The sequence below is a fragment of the Podarcis cretensis genome (assembly GCF_951804945.1).
Source record: "Podarcis cretensis genome assembly, chromosome: 6".
Taxonomy (NCBI): Eukaryota; Metazoa; Chordata; class Lepidosauria; order Squamata; family Lacertidae; genus Podarcis; species Podarcis cretensis.
In genome coordinates this window covers 43,945,937-43,960,327 of record NC_137175.1, presented here as the reverse complement: position 1 = coordinate 43,960,327, position 14,391 = coordinate 43,945,937, and the positions used below count along the sequence as shown (strand labels likewise).

The following is a 14,391-nucleotide window of genomic DNA, read 5'->3' as shown; positions in this document are numbered from 1 at the left end:
AAGAAGTAATTAAAGTGAGTGGGCAAAATAGTTCCCCAATGATGCAAAAACAGGAGTGGAATCCTATAAGCTGTTCTGAAGAGGTATGAATCTAGTTACTAAACAGCTCAACTTATGTGAAACACTTAGGTTTGGATTCAGACTGTTAAAATTAATTGGACAATGACTCCATTCCCACCTATTTGAATAAAATTAAGTTCAACTAACTATATAAAAAGGTGGAGGAAACATCAGCCACGCCCTGCCTGGTAACCATGTTGTTGCATGTCCAGGTCTTGGGTGCTTGTGCTTTCACCTGATCCAGAGCTCATTTTAGTTGTTTGAAAAGTACGATGAGAGTTTTAACTAAGACTGCAAGCCTATGCACACTTACCTGAGAATAAGCTTCATTGAACAGAGTGGAACTTACTTCTGAGTAAACATGCACAGGACTACACAGTGCAACTCGGAACAGTCAAGATTTTATGGGAAACTTAAAGGACGGATTCAGACATTCTAACAGTAACAGTGATTTGCACAAACCCTCTTGGTTGTTTATCTCTAGTGTTGTGAACTCTTTGTCAGGCTCTTCTAGATAGCCAAACAAAGCAGGCGCTAAGTACCGTAATTCCTTGAGAAAGTGTGTTATACCCTTGTAACAAGGGATTTGCAAACTATTACCAGCTGTGGTATTGACTCTTATGAGAGACCACAGCGTCCAGCTATAGCCTGTGGCAATCTTACTGCCATGTTTCAACTAGGGAGTTATAGCTCTTCTGATTTACTGTGCTGGAAATGTATCGGTAGCTGATGGTAGAACTAATATGGCTGTAGCTATAAGTAGGGCTTTAGGGTCATAGGAATCCTAGTCTATCCACACTTTTATGTTTTCTGGGTTTTTGTATCAATATGCAGATGACGATTTGGATTACTGATTGTTTTGGAATCCAGTCTTGGAACATCTTCACAAGCATTGATGTTTCCAAAACATTTTCTTGGTAGGAAAATATGTTTATCATGTATTGACAAATGAGAGATTCTTAGGTGTGGGCAACACATATGTGTCTGTCTTGCCATTGAGCAATGCATAATGGAAAGTTGTAATGGACTGGGGCTTCCTAAAATATGTACATGCATCCAATTAGACATGTGTACACTCGTTGAACACACATGGTGCACACATGGCATATTCATATGGTCACATATGAAGTGGTTCTTGGTTTCAGTAACATGGGAAGCATATGTGTGAAGCCAATGAAAGTTGCTGATTTCATCTATTAGCTTATCATCTGGGTCATTTATATTAATTTTTGTTTTAAATTTGATGTACAGGAGGCAACAGAGAGCTAGAGGAGAGAAAAAGAAACCAGGATAAACAAGTGAATAATGTGTGTCAATTTCTGTTGCACGTATATGGGCAGAGTTTCATTGACAGGAATGAAGAACCTGTGGTCCTCTAGATATTGATGGACTGCAGTTTGCATCATGCCTGACCATAGCCCATGCTGGCTGGAGCTGATGGGAGTTGGAATCCAACAACATGTGGAGAAAATATAGGACCCCCACCATTGCATGAGGGCAGGAGGGCTAAGGAGTCATGTCAAAGTCTTCATGGAAACGGTGAGCTTTGAAAAAGGGTTTGAAGGAGTGTGAGGAAGCATATAGAAAGTGTTCTCAGAGGCAGTTCCAGACATCACGGGTAGCAAGGTAGAAAAGGCAAAGTCCTTGGAGCAGAAGACCTTCAGAAAAACTTACTTTTAAAAAAAGTATATCCCATATTTCTTTCCAATAAAAAATTTAAGTCTGCCGAGAGTGAGTTTCAACCACTTAAAATGCAATATTAGGTAAAGATAAAGGGACCCCTGACCATTAGGTGCAGTTGTGACCGACTCTGGGGTTGCGGTGCTCATCTCGCTTTATTGGCCGAGGGAGCCAGCGTACAGCTTCCGGGTCATGTGGCCAGCATGACTAAGCTGCTTCTGGCGAACCAGAGCAGCGCATGGAAACGCCGTTTACCTTCCCACCAGAGTGGTACCTATTTATCTACTTGCACTTTGACGTGCTTTCGAACTGCTAGGTGGGCAGGAGCAGGGACCAAGCAACGGGAGCTCACCCCATTGCGGGGATTCGAACCGCCGACCTTCTGATCAGCAAGTCCTAGGCTCTGTGGTTTAACTCACAGTGCCACCAGCGTCCCCAAAATGCAATATTAAAAATAGCTTAAAACAAATTACAGTCACAAGAATAGATTGGGTCTGAATATTGTATCTTGGGTGACAAAGGCCAGGGTAAAGAGATGTGTCTTCAGTCAAAGAAGACAGAGACAGCAGATAATAGTTGAAAGCCAAGGTTTCATATGCCAGGAGAACTAAAATTATGCCCGTTGTCTAAAAGGAAAGGTCTTCACAAAACAGCAGGTGGCCATCAAAGAGTGAGGGAAGTGGGACCCCCCCCCCAGGAAAGGATGTAAAGAGTCCTGGTGTGTGCAACCACAGGAAAGGTCCTCTCCTGCTGCCAACCAAATGCATACCTGATACCACAGGAAGGTCCTTTTGTTTCTGAAGGAACTGGGCTACAGCATGCATATCCAGTTGACACAAGGGTGGCTTGCAGCACCGAAGGCTCCTAAACACAATATGTAGTGTTCATGTGTTAGAAACAAGTGACTGTGCATCCATTTGGAGAAAAAGAAGAGAGCTCACGTCATGGTACCAGGTCATACTGAGAAACCTTTGGCAGGTATTGGGGGGCAGAACACATCACAGCAGGGTGAAAGTCCTTTTAGCCACCTTTCCCACTTGCAAATATAAGCAGCGGTAGAAGAGACACTGAAAATTGCCCTGTCTTTTCAAAAGTCTCAGCATGACCCTGAGCCCAGCAGGGCTGCTGGCAGTAAAAGAGACACCAGTCCACAGAAGAGAGCAATCCCAGCTGAGCACTTAAAGTAAGTGTCACCTTTAAGGAATACCATTGCTTTTCATGCTGTGCCAGAAAGGGCCTTTTTTTCTGAATTGGAGTGGGGAGGAGGGCGAGACTGATTAGTGGGGACATGGACAATATGGCTCCTGGTGGTGGAAAGTCCTTAAAGGTTTACAACATTGTTTGCTAGGTGTCCTTGCTTATAACCAAGAAATCCACCCAACTAGGAGACAAAGAGGAGGTTGGGGGCGGAAGAGCAGGAATTTTGTCCTGCTTTGATCTCCAGCACCTTGGGTGGATGGACCTTGTCCCTAAAATGCAGGACCATTTAGGAGTTACCTCTGCCTCCCATCTTATAGTGCCATGGCTTGAAGCAAAGAGGCTCAAAGCAGTGCCTGTTCAACGCTGGGTGTAGTGCAGAACTTGCCTTCTCGATGTCTGTCTGTGGTTGCTTCTTTAAAGCTTCTAGCCCACATGTTAGCATGAAACAGTTTGTATATACGCAATTGTGCCTTCTTAGTCCCTCAATCTTAAGTGGAAGGCAAGTACAGCAAGGGAGAGTATTATCAGATCAATATGTCTAAATATGTAGAGGGAAAACGTTCAAGTTGTGATGTTTGGAAGTAAAAAATACTGACAAGTTATCAAAAAGTCTTTGCAATAATGGGAATCTTCTTTGGCTCTTTCCCCACAGAGAGCTACAATTCCCAGAGTTCCTTGGGAAGAGGAATTGACTGTTAAACCACTTGGAGTTGTAGCTCTGTGAGGGAAGTAGGGGTCTCCTCACAACTCTCAGAAACGGCAGCTCCCAGGATTCCTTGGGAGAAGCCGTGACTGTTTAAAGTCGTATGATACTGTTTTCAGGGAGATGGGGTCTGTGTTGTCTGGCTATAGGGCTTTGGTGTGTGCCCTTTGAGCCCCAGAGCCGTCCTTGGCTGTGGCAGCTGTGCATCTTGAGGGGTTTGTCAGCTCAGTGCCAGTTTGCCAGGCCAGCACTGAACGCCTCCACTTGCTCTCACACCTCCCTCTCTTTTCCATGCCCTGCTGCCGTGTGCTCCCCATAACAAATGCTTGACATAAGTGCAGCTCTGTGCCTGCAGAGCAAATGTGCCTTGCCCACATCCCTCTGCTTCGAGCCGGGTGCCAGATCAGGGCAGGTGTAGGAAGGGGCTGCCAAAGCTGTTTGCTGGAGAGAACAGACAGCAGGACACGCAGGGATAAAATAAGGGCGCACTGTGAGGAATGGAGTGGTGCGGGGAACAGGTGCCTCAGGAGTCCGAGAGACACAAAGAGCCTCTTGTCTCTTGTCCTGGGCTGGAGAACAAAACAAATGCCATTCTTCCTAAACTTTTAGGGTGGGTCGGGTGTAACTGAATGCCGGCAAACAATGCAGAGGCAAAGTTTCCTACTCTCTTGAAACTCTCTTGTTTTATTACTCTGCAATAAAAGAAAACTTGTTTTCTGCCCAAATGGCAGGGCCCTTTCTTAGTTATCTCCAAGGCACAAAAATAAAAATGGGGACTTTCCTTAGGATGAACAGATAGCAATGAATTAGGAGCCTGCACCCCCAGCTGGCATTTAGTTACTCTGTTGGCAAATGGGAGGACGGGAAGATATGTAGTACCCTGTATATTTATTTCCAAAATAATGATAATGACTATAGTCTAAACCTTACTCTCTGACCGAGTGGCTCCTGACCTGAGTGCTAGAGAATATGGTTTGTGATACAGTCCAATTAGCTAATGTTATTAGCGAAGGAAGTATGAGAGATAACTGTTTTATGGGGAAATGGAATTTATTTCTCAAGTTCTGGAATAACAAAGCTACAAGATGCCACAGAAGCATGTGCTGTATTAAGTGCATTGTAGTTGAGATTCTGAGAATAATTCTGTGAACAACGTAATATCAGTAATCATAATGGTAAATGTAGGTCTTCCTTTGCCTTTGTTTTAGCAGAGATCATAGAAATAATATTTTTGATACGATTCCATTCTGATTCTACTATCTGTTATAAATGGGGGGAAGCCTCAAGTTCAGTAACTTGTTATGTCTTTATTGCTGCAATTAAGTTTTTAAAGACAATTGGTATGGTACACAAATTATATGCCACCGATTAAGAGCAAGAATTTAGCATATGTTGGTTTTGACTGTTGTTGTAAGCTAACCCTGGGACCTTATGATGAAGGGCAGGCAAGAAATCCCTAAAGAAATTAATAATTTTGGATCATAAATTAACAATTGCAGGATTGTTTTGATTTTTGCAGGATGCTTTTGTGTGGTGTCACCATAGTACACTTACGCGCCCCCCCCCCTTCTATTAGTGCCACTGAGCCAACCCCTGTGCTGGGGGTTTTTTACATTAGCATTGCAAACTACCTGAAACAAAAAATGGCTTGTGTCTCATATGTGAAAATGTGCTTAGATTAGTATTTGGCTAATCTCACTGGCACCTAAGTGCTAGCAAAGGGCAGTCTCTTCCTCTTGCTCCACCACACCCTGTCCTGTCTGGATGCAGTGTGAAATGGCATCAAACAATTCTGGTTTCAAAGCTTGAAAGTGTTGGACTGAAAGGGGTCAGTGATTGGAAGCTTCTGGTTGTAGCAGCACATACCCTATTCATCTCCTATCAGACAGACTTCTCAGATCATTAAGATACCCTGTCCAGGTGCCAAATGAGGTTTTGTTTTGTTTTGTTTTTACCATTTTATTGCTTGTTGTTTGCCACCCTGGACTCCTTTGTGAGGGAGGGTGGGGATATAAATTTCAGAATAAATTAATATTCAGCTGGGAGAGGCACCATGATATTGTTGAACAAAAACATGGTGTATTGGCCCTGGGCAATCCTGAAAAGAGAGCAGTCATCTTAAGCAGTGGCTGACGGGCTACATTCAAACTTTGCAAGGGAGATTGCAATGACACTGAGCAGACTGGGGAAAGCTACTCTGTGCACCATCAGAGCTGTGCATATCTGTAGGACTGGGTCCCCCATCACTTATTTTGGTGAGCAGGTGCAAAGGACATACATTTCTGTGAAAATTAAGGCAAGGGAACAAAGTAATCTCACCTCTCCTACTGTTTTGCCCATCATTCTAGGGGTTCTCTGGACCCACTCAAGCAAATTGGGAGATGGCGAGCAGGGTGTATGGGGGAAGAAGAGGGAAAATTCTTTTGCACTCGTGGGACTCATTTTTCTGGTTTTGGCTAGTGCAACAACTTAGCTGAATCTAGCCCAGAATGTTTAATTGGAGTGCTTAATAACCCCTGCATCCCCCCCTCCCCTTGTTTATTCCAGTTTGATGGCTAGTCACTAGTTGCTGTGAGAAAGGAGGACTGCGATTCCATCTGTGAAATTGACAGAACTTGTGTCAAGGCTGCTACACATATTACATGTATATGAGACTCCTGATAGACTGCATCTGTCAGAAATCCCTGGAACACAATAGCTTCTGGAGATGCTCAGCAATAGGTGGAGCTGTGCGCTCTGATCTTGTCTTGTATTCAGATCCTTTTGATGAGAAGGCTGTTGGAAGATTAATTTTGACCTGAATGCTTAACTTCACAGCATCTTAGGGTGCCTACCTGTGGAGTTGAAAATGGACCAGGGGCATAAATTGTGGGTCCTCAAAGCAGCAGCCACAGCCAAGCACATATTTCTCAAAAGTTGGAAGGCTTTCAGCTCCTCAGAGAAATGAACTTATTAGACCTAGCAGTTAAAGAACAATTGCCTTGAGTCACCAGTACAAATATGCAACATTTTGGCTCCATTCCTAAAACTATATGGTAACTAGCTCGTGGCAGCGAAAATGCAAACTAATTAAGCTGGTTCATGTTTTGCTGTCTTTCCCCCACTTCCCCCTCCTCTTTTCATATCTATCTTGGACATAGAGTGTGGGAATGTCTTAGAGGAGGCACTGAAAAAGCTGTATAAATATTAATAATCTTAGCTTATATATAATTACATGAGTTTTGGTTGGAGGGGCTGGGAGGGCTCTTTGGTTGCTGTGTTATTTTTGTAACTTTGCAAAAATTGATACAATCTAAATAGAAAAAAGGAGAAAGTAAAGCACTTTACACACTAAGAGAAATTCCATGCAATCACATTTGCAGGTGATCTGTTCTCCGAATCAGAGTGCTATTGATTCTAGTCTATGGAATAGCAGCAGGATCGATACAACAGAAATGTATTATTATTATAAATGTATTATTATTATTATTATTATTATTATTATTATTATTAATTTACCCTGTCCATCTGGCTGGGTTACCCCAGCTACTCTGGGCCCTTCCAACACATATAGAAACCTAATAAAACATCAAATATTAAAAACTTTCTTATACTGAGCTGCATTCAGATGAACTACCATTCCCTGCAACCTATTTAATGAGATACTTCCTCTTGTGTTTCCAGGAAGTATCTTATTAATGCACAATCTTTAATAAATTAGCTTATAGTATCCAGATTGTAGTGGGCCCTAAGGTGTGTGGTGAAGTGCCACAGGACTAATTTGCTAGATATTGTTTAGACATTGAACTGCTATGCTTTTAAGTTCAGCGCATGCACTTCCCGTGATAACAAAGGCAGCTGCTGCTTCAGAACAGTTGCATGTATGTCCTAGGAAGCCACACTTGCTTTCTTACATTGAGGAGAGAGGTTGAGAGGGGTCCATAAACGGCAATGCAAGGGAGAACAGAAAACAGGGAAAACAAAATAGGTCAGCAATGAGGTGCTGTTCTGAGTATATCCAGATAAAAATTCTGAGCAAAATTGGAACTTTTAAGTCAGCTCTGCGATGCTGATAAACAGTGATGTGGTCTTGATACTTAGAATTGGTTGGGAGGCTTCATATTGGCACACATTGATATGATGCTAGAGCACCGATTTCATACAAAGATAAGGAGAGTCGAGATGGTTGTGTCATCAGCTCAAAGAACTGCATTACATCAGTTTTATTTGGAAGATGGGAAAAAAGTGATCTGGGGGATGGGAAGGGAAAGTCTGTTACAAAGGGACTTCCTCGTTGCTTTCCCATACACTCAGATAGGAGCAAGCCAGATTGATTTGATTGAGAGAGTGAAGCAGAGCTCTGGTCTTAAGTTGCTGGTTAGTGATGGGGCTCACTATGTTGACTTTTCCTCATAAGGATGTTGGGAAGATAAAAGTGGCATAAGCTCAGGTATGTTACCCAGAGCTCCATGGTGGAGTGCTGAGCGGAAAGGACGAATGAAAAACTTGCAGTAAATATACTAGTGGGGATTTAATTTTAGGTTTTTTTCTTCGGTTTCAGCTGAAGAAATGACAGGAAGCATCTTTTGCTTTGAGTCAGTTCCTGTTGGTCTTCAAATATGTGTGTTTAAATGTGTGTGCACGTGTATCCTCTGACATTTAATATAACGTGGAGCCGCTTCTGACATTGCTGTTAAGTTATGTTGTTAGATTGTCAAACTGGCACAGCAGCTGGGGCAGCCATTAGTCTCAATGCTGAATTTATATTGAGTCACTTGGAGGGTAGTGGGATGTCGGATTGCAGCTGCTGAGGGCAAGGTTGGTTTTTAGGTTCCTTTTTATCCTTCTCTGCTCCTAGCTAAACACTTTAATAGAAGAATATTTCTGTTCATTGCAAAGTGTTTTGCAGTGCTTCTGGTGCTGCCTAAAAAGGGCACAAAGGGATATTGGAGAGATCATTGTAGTACAGATAAGCATGTGCCTAAAAAAAATTTTTTTTAAGTAACCTCTTTTAGTCCACATGGAAGCACTCTGGTCATCTCTAGATGTGGCATTGGATCTTTATCCCACTTTATGCCATCTGTCCCTCTCCAACAGTGATTCATGCTTACATCAAAATTGGTCATTTTGCATTTTCTTGGTCCTACTATAAAATTATAGAACACCCCTCTATTACTGAATTTAGGGACTAGTAATAATTGTCTCAAAGCAAGACTTTTTGTACACAAAAAGTATGGGGTACTTTTGATTGTTCTGTGATTTCTCAACCTCATTGCTGCTTGTAATAGCCAACTCAGGTGGTAAACACCAACAGGATAGGAGCCAAAATGGAGCCACTGAGAAACCACGGGGAACCCTGGGGTTTGCAGAAGTGTGAAAATATATAATAAAATCCCCTAAAGTGACAGCCCCCCACTCCAAATAACACCCCAGTGATGTTTGAGCATGCCCACTAGCTGTAGAATGTTAAGAACCAGCTGAAAAAGGAAAGTTTCTTCAGCAAGTTCCAAAGACTTGGAACAACTCAGAGCAGTGAGTTTAATGTGGCTGCCCCTGTTGTGGAATTCCATTCCGCACCCGCTATCTGCAAGTGGGTGACATTTTTGTTCCTGCAGGCTTTCCCCTCTGGGTATATGGGTCTTTGCTGTGAAGGTCTATCTTGTATTGTTTTGATTTTGCTTTAAATGTATCTGCTGTTTGTTGCTTTATTGTTTTTTCTGTTCCTATTGTATATTACCTTGATATTGTGTAGAAGGCAATTAATAAATTGATGATGAAGATATGTTGTGCTATTTGGAAGCAGGTTCCATTTAAGGCTTTGGAATGTCTAAACCCCACTATATTTTTTCCCTCTGAGAAACTCTCAAACTTTCTCTTGCTTCTTTCTCAGAGCTGTCCCAAGCAGTTTCCCCATGCATACTGATCACTTGCATCAGCAAGTGTTGATATATGTGTGTGAATGAGCCATCACACATCAAACAGACAGATCTTTCATATCACCTCACAGTGCCTTGCAGCTGAGTCAGTTCACACATTCAGCTGTGAAACATCACATTTTGCATAGTCAAACAATGGGCGTGCTTAAATCAACAAGCCTAGCTCATGGTTTGCCCAAATCAGTGTATCTGATAGGAGCTCTCTCTGTCCTTATTAATTGACTGTACCTATGATTGAGCAACCAGATATTAGAAACAGAAGAAATCCAGAGTATCATCTTTTCTAGAGGGTTGCAGCAAAAACAACCATAAAAGACTAACGTGTAGTCTGGGACAAGCATTTGCAAACTAGAGTCCACTTCACCAGAAGCATGACTTGTGATCCTAACTTGGCAATACACATGGTTTGGGGGATGGGAGGAGTGAGGTCAGAAGAAAATGAAATGCATGAAGAACAGATAGTGACAATTACATGCAAGCAAAATATTTACTTTCTTGATTAACAATATTGATGATATCACAAAAATCTTGGGACAGTTTGATATTGAAGTAATCATCTGTTCAGGTATCCAGGTCCAAATCTTGCAGGACATTAAAAGTAAGCACCATCACTTTAAATTTTACTTTGAAAATTGGCTGGTAACCAGTGAATATGTTTAAAAACAGATACAATACATTCCCATCAAGTGGTTCCAGTCAGCTATACAGTATTGTGACCATATTTTGAACTGGTTGAGGTGTCTGAACAGTCTTCCAAGGCAGTCCCACGTACAACACATTGTAATAATAAATGAGGACTCTTATGCAAATGTGCTACCATGATGTGTTCGTTTTGCAAGATCTCCACTGTTGTTTGTGTAGAATGTATGTGACGTGGAACATTTTTTAAAGCATAAGAGTGCATATGCCACTGTTAAACTACCGTATTTGGCGCAGGGCTCTGGGAATGAACCAAACTCTCTGTAATTGTCAACCTTCACTGTTGTCCTCTTTGCTCCAAGGCTGTGTCTTGGAGCTGAACGCACAGAGTAGCAGGGCTGTGTTAGTAGATGCGTGGTTAGAATTTCACCTGATGGGTAGCTTCAGGCACCCAAATTCCCACACTCTTGATTAGAAAGACTCTTGCCTACCTTTAGGGGGGGATGAAAATCATGCTTAGCGTAATTGCTTTCTTACTGCCATAAGGGGCCTGGGTTCTTAGCTCCTTCATAAACAATCGATTTTCCTATGTCTTTTTTTAAAAAAATGACTGGCATCAGGTAACTTTAAATGCAAACTGTTAATTAAATCTGTTGCAGAGTTAGCAGGAATACCAACTAGTTCTATGCAAGGATGCTGGAACCAAACAGAAGGCAAGCCATATCTATAAAAGGAGGTATTGTATCAACAGCTATTCTCTTAGCTGTTGCACAGTGTCATCAAATGATCATCTGCAGAGGGCTAGTGCCATCATGTTCATTTATACGAGTTGGCAATCTGGTCTGTTCATGCACTGACAGTCTGTCTAAGGGGGTATTGCAAATCCAAGGGGAGAAAAATAGAGCACAAAACCCATGTTGGTTTTGTCTGTTGGTTCTTCTGTAGTGCACTCATTCTTCTCAAGGGAAACCTTTATGAACTGAAACCTCCGTTTACAATAAGGACATTGTGAGCAGTCTGCTTTTCTACTACATTTGGTGTGAATAGAATACAATGTATTAAAATTTTCATATATATGGGGCTAAATATGATTTAGCTATACACTGCGTAGCATAGGGGATTTCTATTCTCCTCATATTTTGGCTGTTAATCCTCAAACCATTTACTCCTAATAACCCACTTAAAATTACACCTACATCCGAGGCACAGGAGCCGTGATGGAGCAACGAGTTGGCAACCCCAGGCATCTCTTTTGTCTTTCAGGATCCACCCCACCCCAGACGCTGCCCAATAAACACCCAACACCATGCTACATGTGTCTTTCCCAGCAGTTGGAATACCACTTCAGAACCCTTCCCCAGCTGAATTTGTGTCAGTATGGGCATCTAGAGGATTTTTTTATCTGCAGAGAGGGGCAAAGTAAAACACTGAAAGTGGGGAATAGGCTAGTTTCTTACTAAGAAAAAACTTAGAAGAACAGTGCCTGTACATTTTGCTTCATGTGTCAAGTTCTACAAATGCTTGAGCTTATTCAAATCTAAGCACTCTTGGAAGAATCTGATTTTCTAGATCCATTTCAGATCCGGTTTTGGCACAGATACTACTACTACTACTACTACTACTACTACTACTAATAATAATAATATGAAGGCTGGGGATCTGTGAATTATAGTTTACTGGTGGGGGCACCCCCCTTCATGGACACCCATGGACTTCATTGTTCTGGCATTACTCATATCCAACGTGCTGCAACACCGCTTGAATTTTACTCCACCTACTTCTTTTGTGGATGACAGGCACAATTTCAGGAAGGGACTTGGCCTGGGACACCCCACTGCAAAGCCTGAGTGTTCCTTCCTTGTCATGGGACAGCTTCCCTTGCTCAGCTCTTTCCTCTCCCTCAGCTGGAGTGGGAAGGCAGCTGGTATTGAAGCCAAAGAGGCTGGTGAATACTGGACCCACAGGTTTTTATTATGGGACGGACAGTGTAAGATAAGCTGGTCTCTGTGCAGTTGGAAGCACAAAAAGCAAACTGTCGCCTCTCAAAGTGATTCTCCAGTCATGGCCAAATTCATAGAGGAAGGTGGTTTTGCTACCACTGCTGTTCTTTTAGAAATAATCCTGTCACAACTTAATGATGCAAAGGAAGGTAGTAATTTTGTGCCCATTCTTTACTGAGAAAACTTTATTGATCTTGTTCCATGCAGATCCATTTGAGGTACCATTAACAGACTTGAAGCCATCAAAATTGGAAGGTACCGGTACATTGCAATGATACACAATGGCAGCCACCCTGCCTCTTTCGTTTCAAACTTTCAAATCCATACATGGCTGTGCCATAGGTTCCTTGAGATTTCACCCTATCCAAGAAGGTGCCATTTCCAGACTTGAGGCCTGCAAATGTTCACATGCTGCCAGTCCCAGGGTGGCTATTTTTTGTTACTGGCACTGGATAAACAGGAGAGATAGATTTTAGCCAGGAAGGGTGGCAGTACAGGGCGAGAGAATAGCAGGATGTGTGCCACAAAGAAATAACAATGGAAGTAGAAAGAAGTTGTGCAGCTGCTGTTGAGAGAGTCTGGCGCCATAGCAAGATTTCAGTTTTTTGGGCTTACAGATAAATTCACCCAGCTTTGATTATTCTCACTGGTTATTGTATATTCACTCAAAGCCCAAATTTTTATGAGATAACTCTTCCCCCCACCCACCGCCCCATGATGTATAACGTAAGTCAGGATGTTAAGAGTAAGGTTTAAAGGTTGGTGATGACATTACCCTTTCAGTGAAGCATAGACTGATCTCTCTGTAGGGGCTGTTGCTAAGCAGCAGTGAAGCACCCAGGATCCTGAGCCAGCTCAGCATTGTAACTAAAGAAGTGACCAGCATCACACTTCCCGAGTTAGGTTAAGAGATAGTTCAGAGCTGCTTCTGATGGGTCTGTTTATCACATTGCAATTAATAGGTCCCTGATAAATTGACACATATGGTCCCGAAACACAGATGGCACTGTGGGTTAAACCACAGAGCCTAGGACTTGCCGATCAGAAGGTTGGCGGTTCGAATCCCCGCGACGCGGTGAGCTCCTGTTGCTCGATCCTAGCTCCTGCCAACCTAGCAGTTCAAAAGCACCTCAAAGTGCAAGTAGATAAATAGGTACCGCTACGACGGGAAGGTAAACGGCATCTCCGTGCGCTGCTCTGGTTCGCCAGAAGCGGCTTAATCATTCTGGCCACATGACCCGGAAGCTGTATGCTGGCTAATAAAGCGAGATGAGCGCCGCAACCCCAGAGTCGGTCACGACTGGACCTAATGGTCAGGGGTCCCTTTACCTTTACCTTTATGGCCCTGAAAATGCAAGTGAATTTACCTGACTGTTGAATGTGGCCATAATCTGTGTTGACATAACTTCAGAATGCAGCTATGATGCAGTGTCCTCATGTAATTCTCATCTGAACTACACATAGTTATTTCCTAATGTTTAGGAAATCACGCACCTCCTCCTGCCTCAAAGCTAACATAATTCATTGAACACCAGAGTGCTGCTGTTGAAGACAAGACACTTGGATTTGTTTAGTTGAGGATGCAGTGGTGAAAGGGAACATAACTTGGGGACAGAGCATGCAAATACCGGATTTTCCCCCCCATAGGACACACTTTTTCCCCTCCAAAAATGAAGGGGAAATGTGTGTGCGTCCTATGGAGCGAATGCGGGCTTTCACTGAAGCCTGGAGAGCGAGAGGCATCAGTGCGCACTGACCCCTCTCATTCTCCAGGCTTCAGGAAGCTATCCGCAAGCCTTGCAAGCCCTGCGGGAGTTCCCACGGGCTCACAAGGCTTGCGTGCAGCAGCCTGCAGCCCGAAGCACGGGGAGCCCTCCGGAGGGCGCCCCGTGCTTCGGGCAGGTGTGCGCAAGGCTTGGGGCGGTAGCCGCGGCTGGGGGGGGAAATAATTTTTTTTATTCATTCCCCCCCCCCAAAAAAAACGAGGTGCGTCCTATGGGCCGGTACGCCCTATAGGACGAAAAATACGGTACTTGGCCTGCAGGGGACCCTAGGTTCCGATCCTGGCATCTCCCTTTGAAAAGGGTCTCAAGTTGCACAGCTAGCAGAGACCCCCACCTGGGACCTTGAAAGGACAGCTATGGCCAGTTGAGATAGACACTATTGGGTTAGATGAACTAATGGTTTGATTTAG

At 43.2% G+C, this 14,391-nt stretch overlaps 1 protein-coding gene across 5 annotated transcripts in view; it reads left to right on the top strand.

Annotated features, from left to right (window-relative positions):
- Positions 1-14,391, top strand: part of SOX13 (SRY-box transcription factor 13) — a 61,345-nt gene that overhangs the window by 14,097 nt on the left and 32,857 nt on the right. Inside the window, exon 1 of one of the 5 annotated variants that reach the window (XM_079982365.1) lies at positions 12,427-12,452. The exons of the other annotated variants lie outside the window; for them this stretch is intronic. The gene's annotated coding sequence lies outside the window, so the exon portion shown is untranslated. Of the gene's footprint in view, positions 1-12,426; positions 12,453-14,391 lie in introns of those variants that run through there. 5 annotated transcript variants of the gene reach the window in all.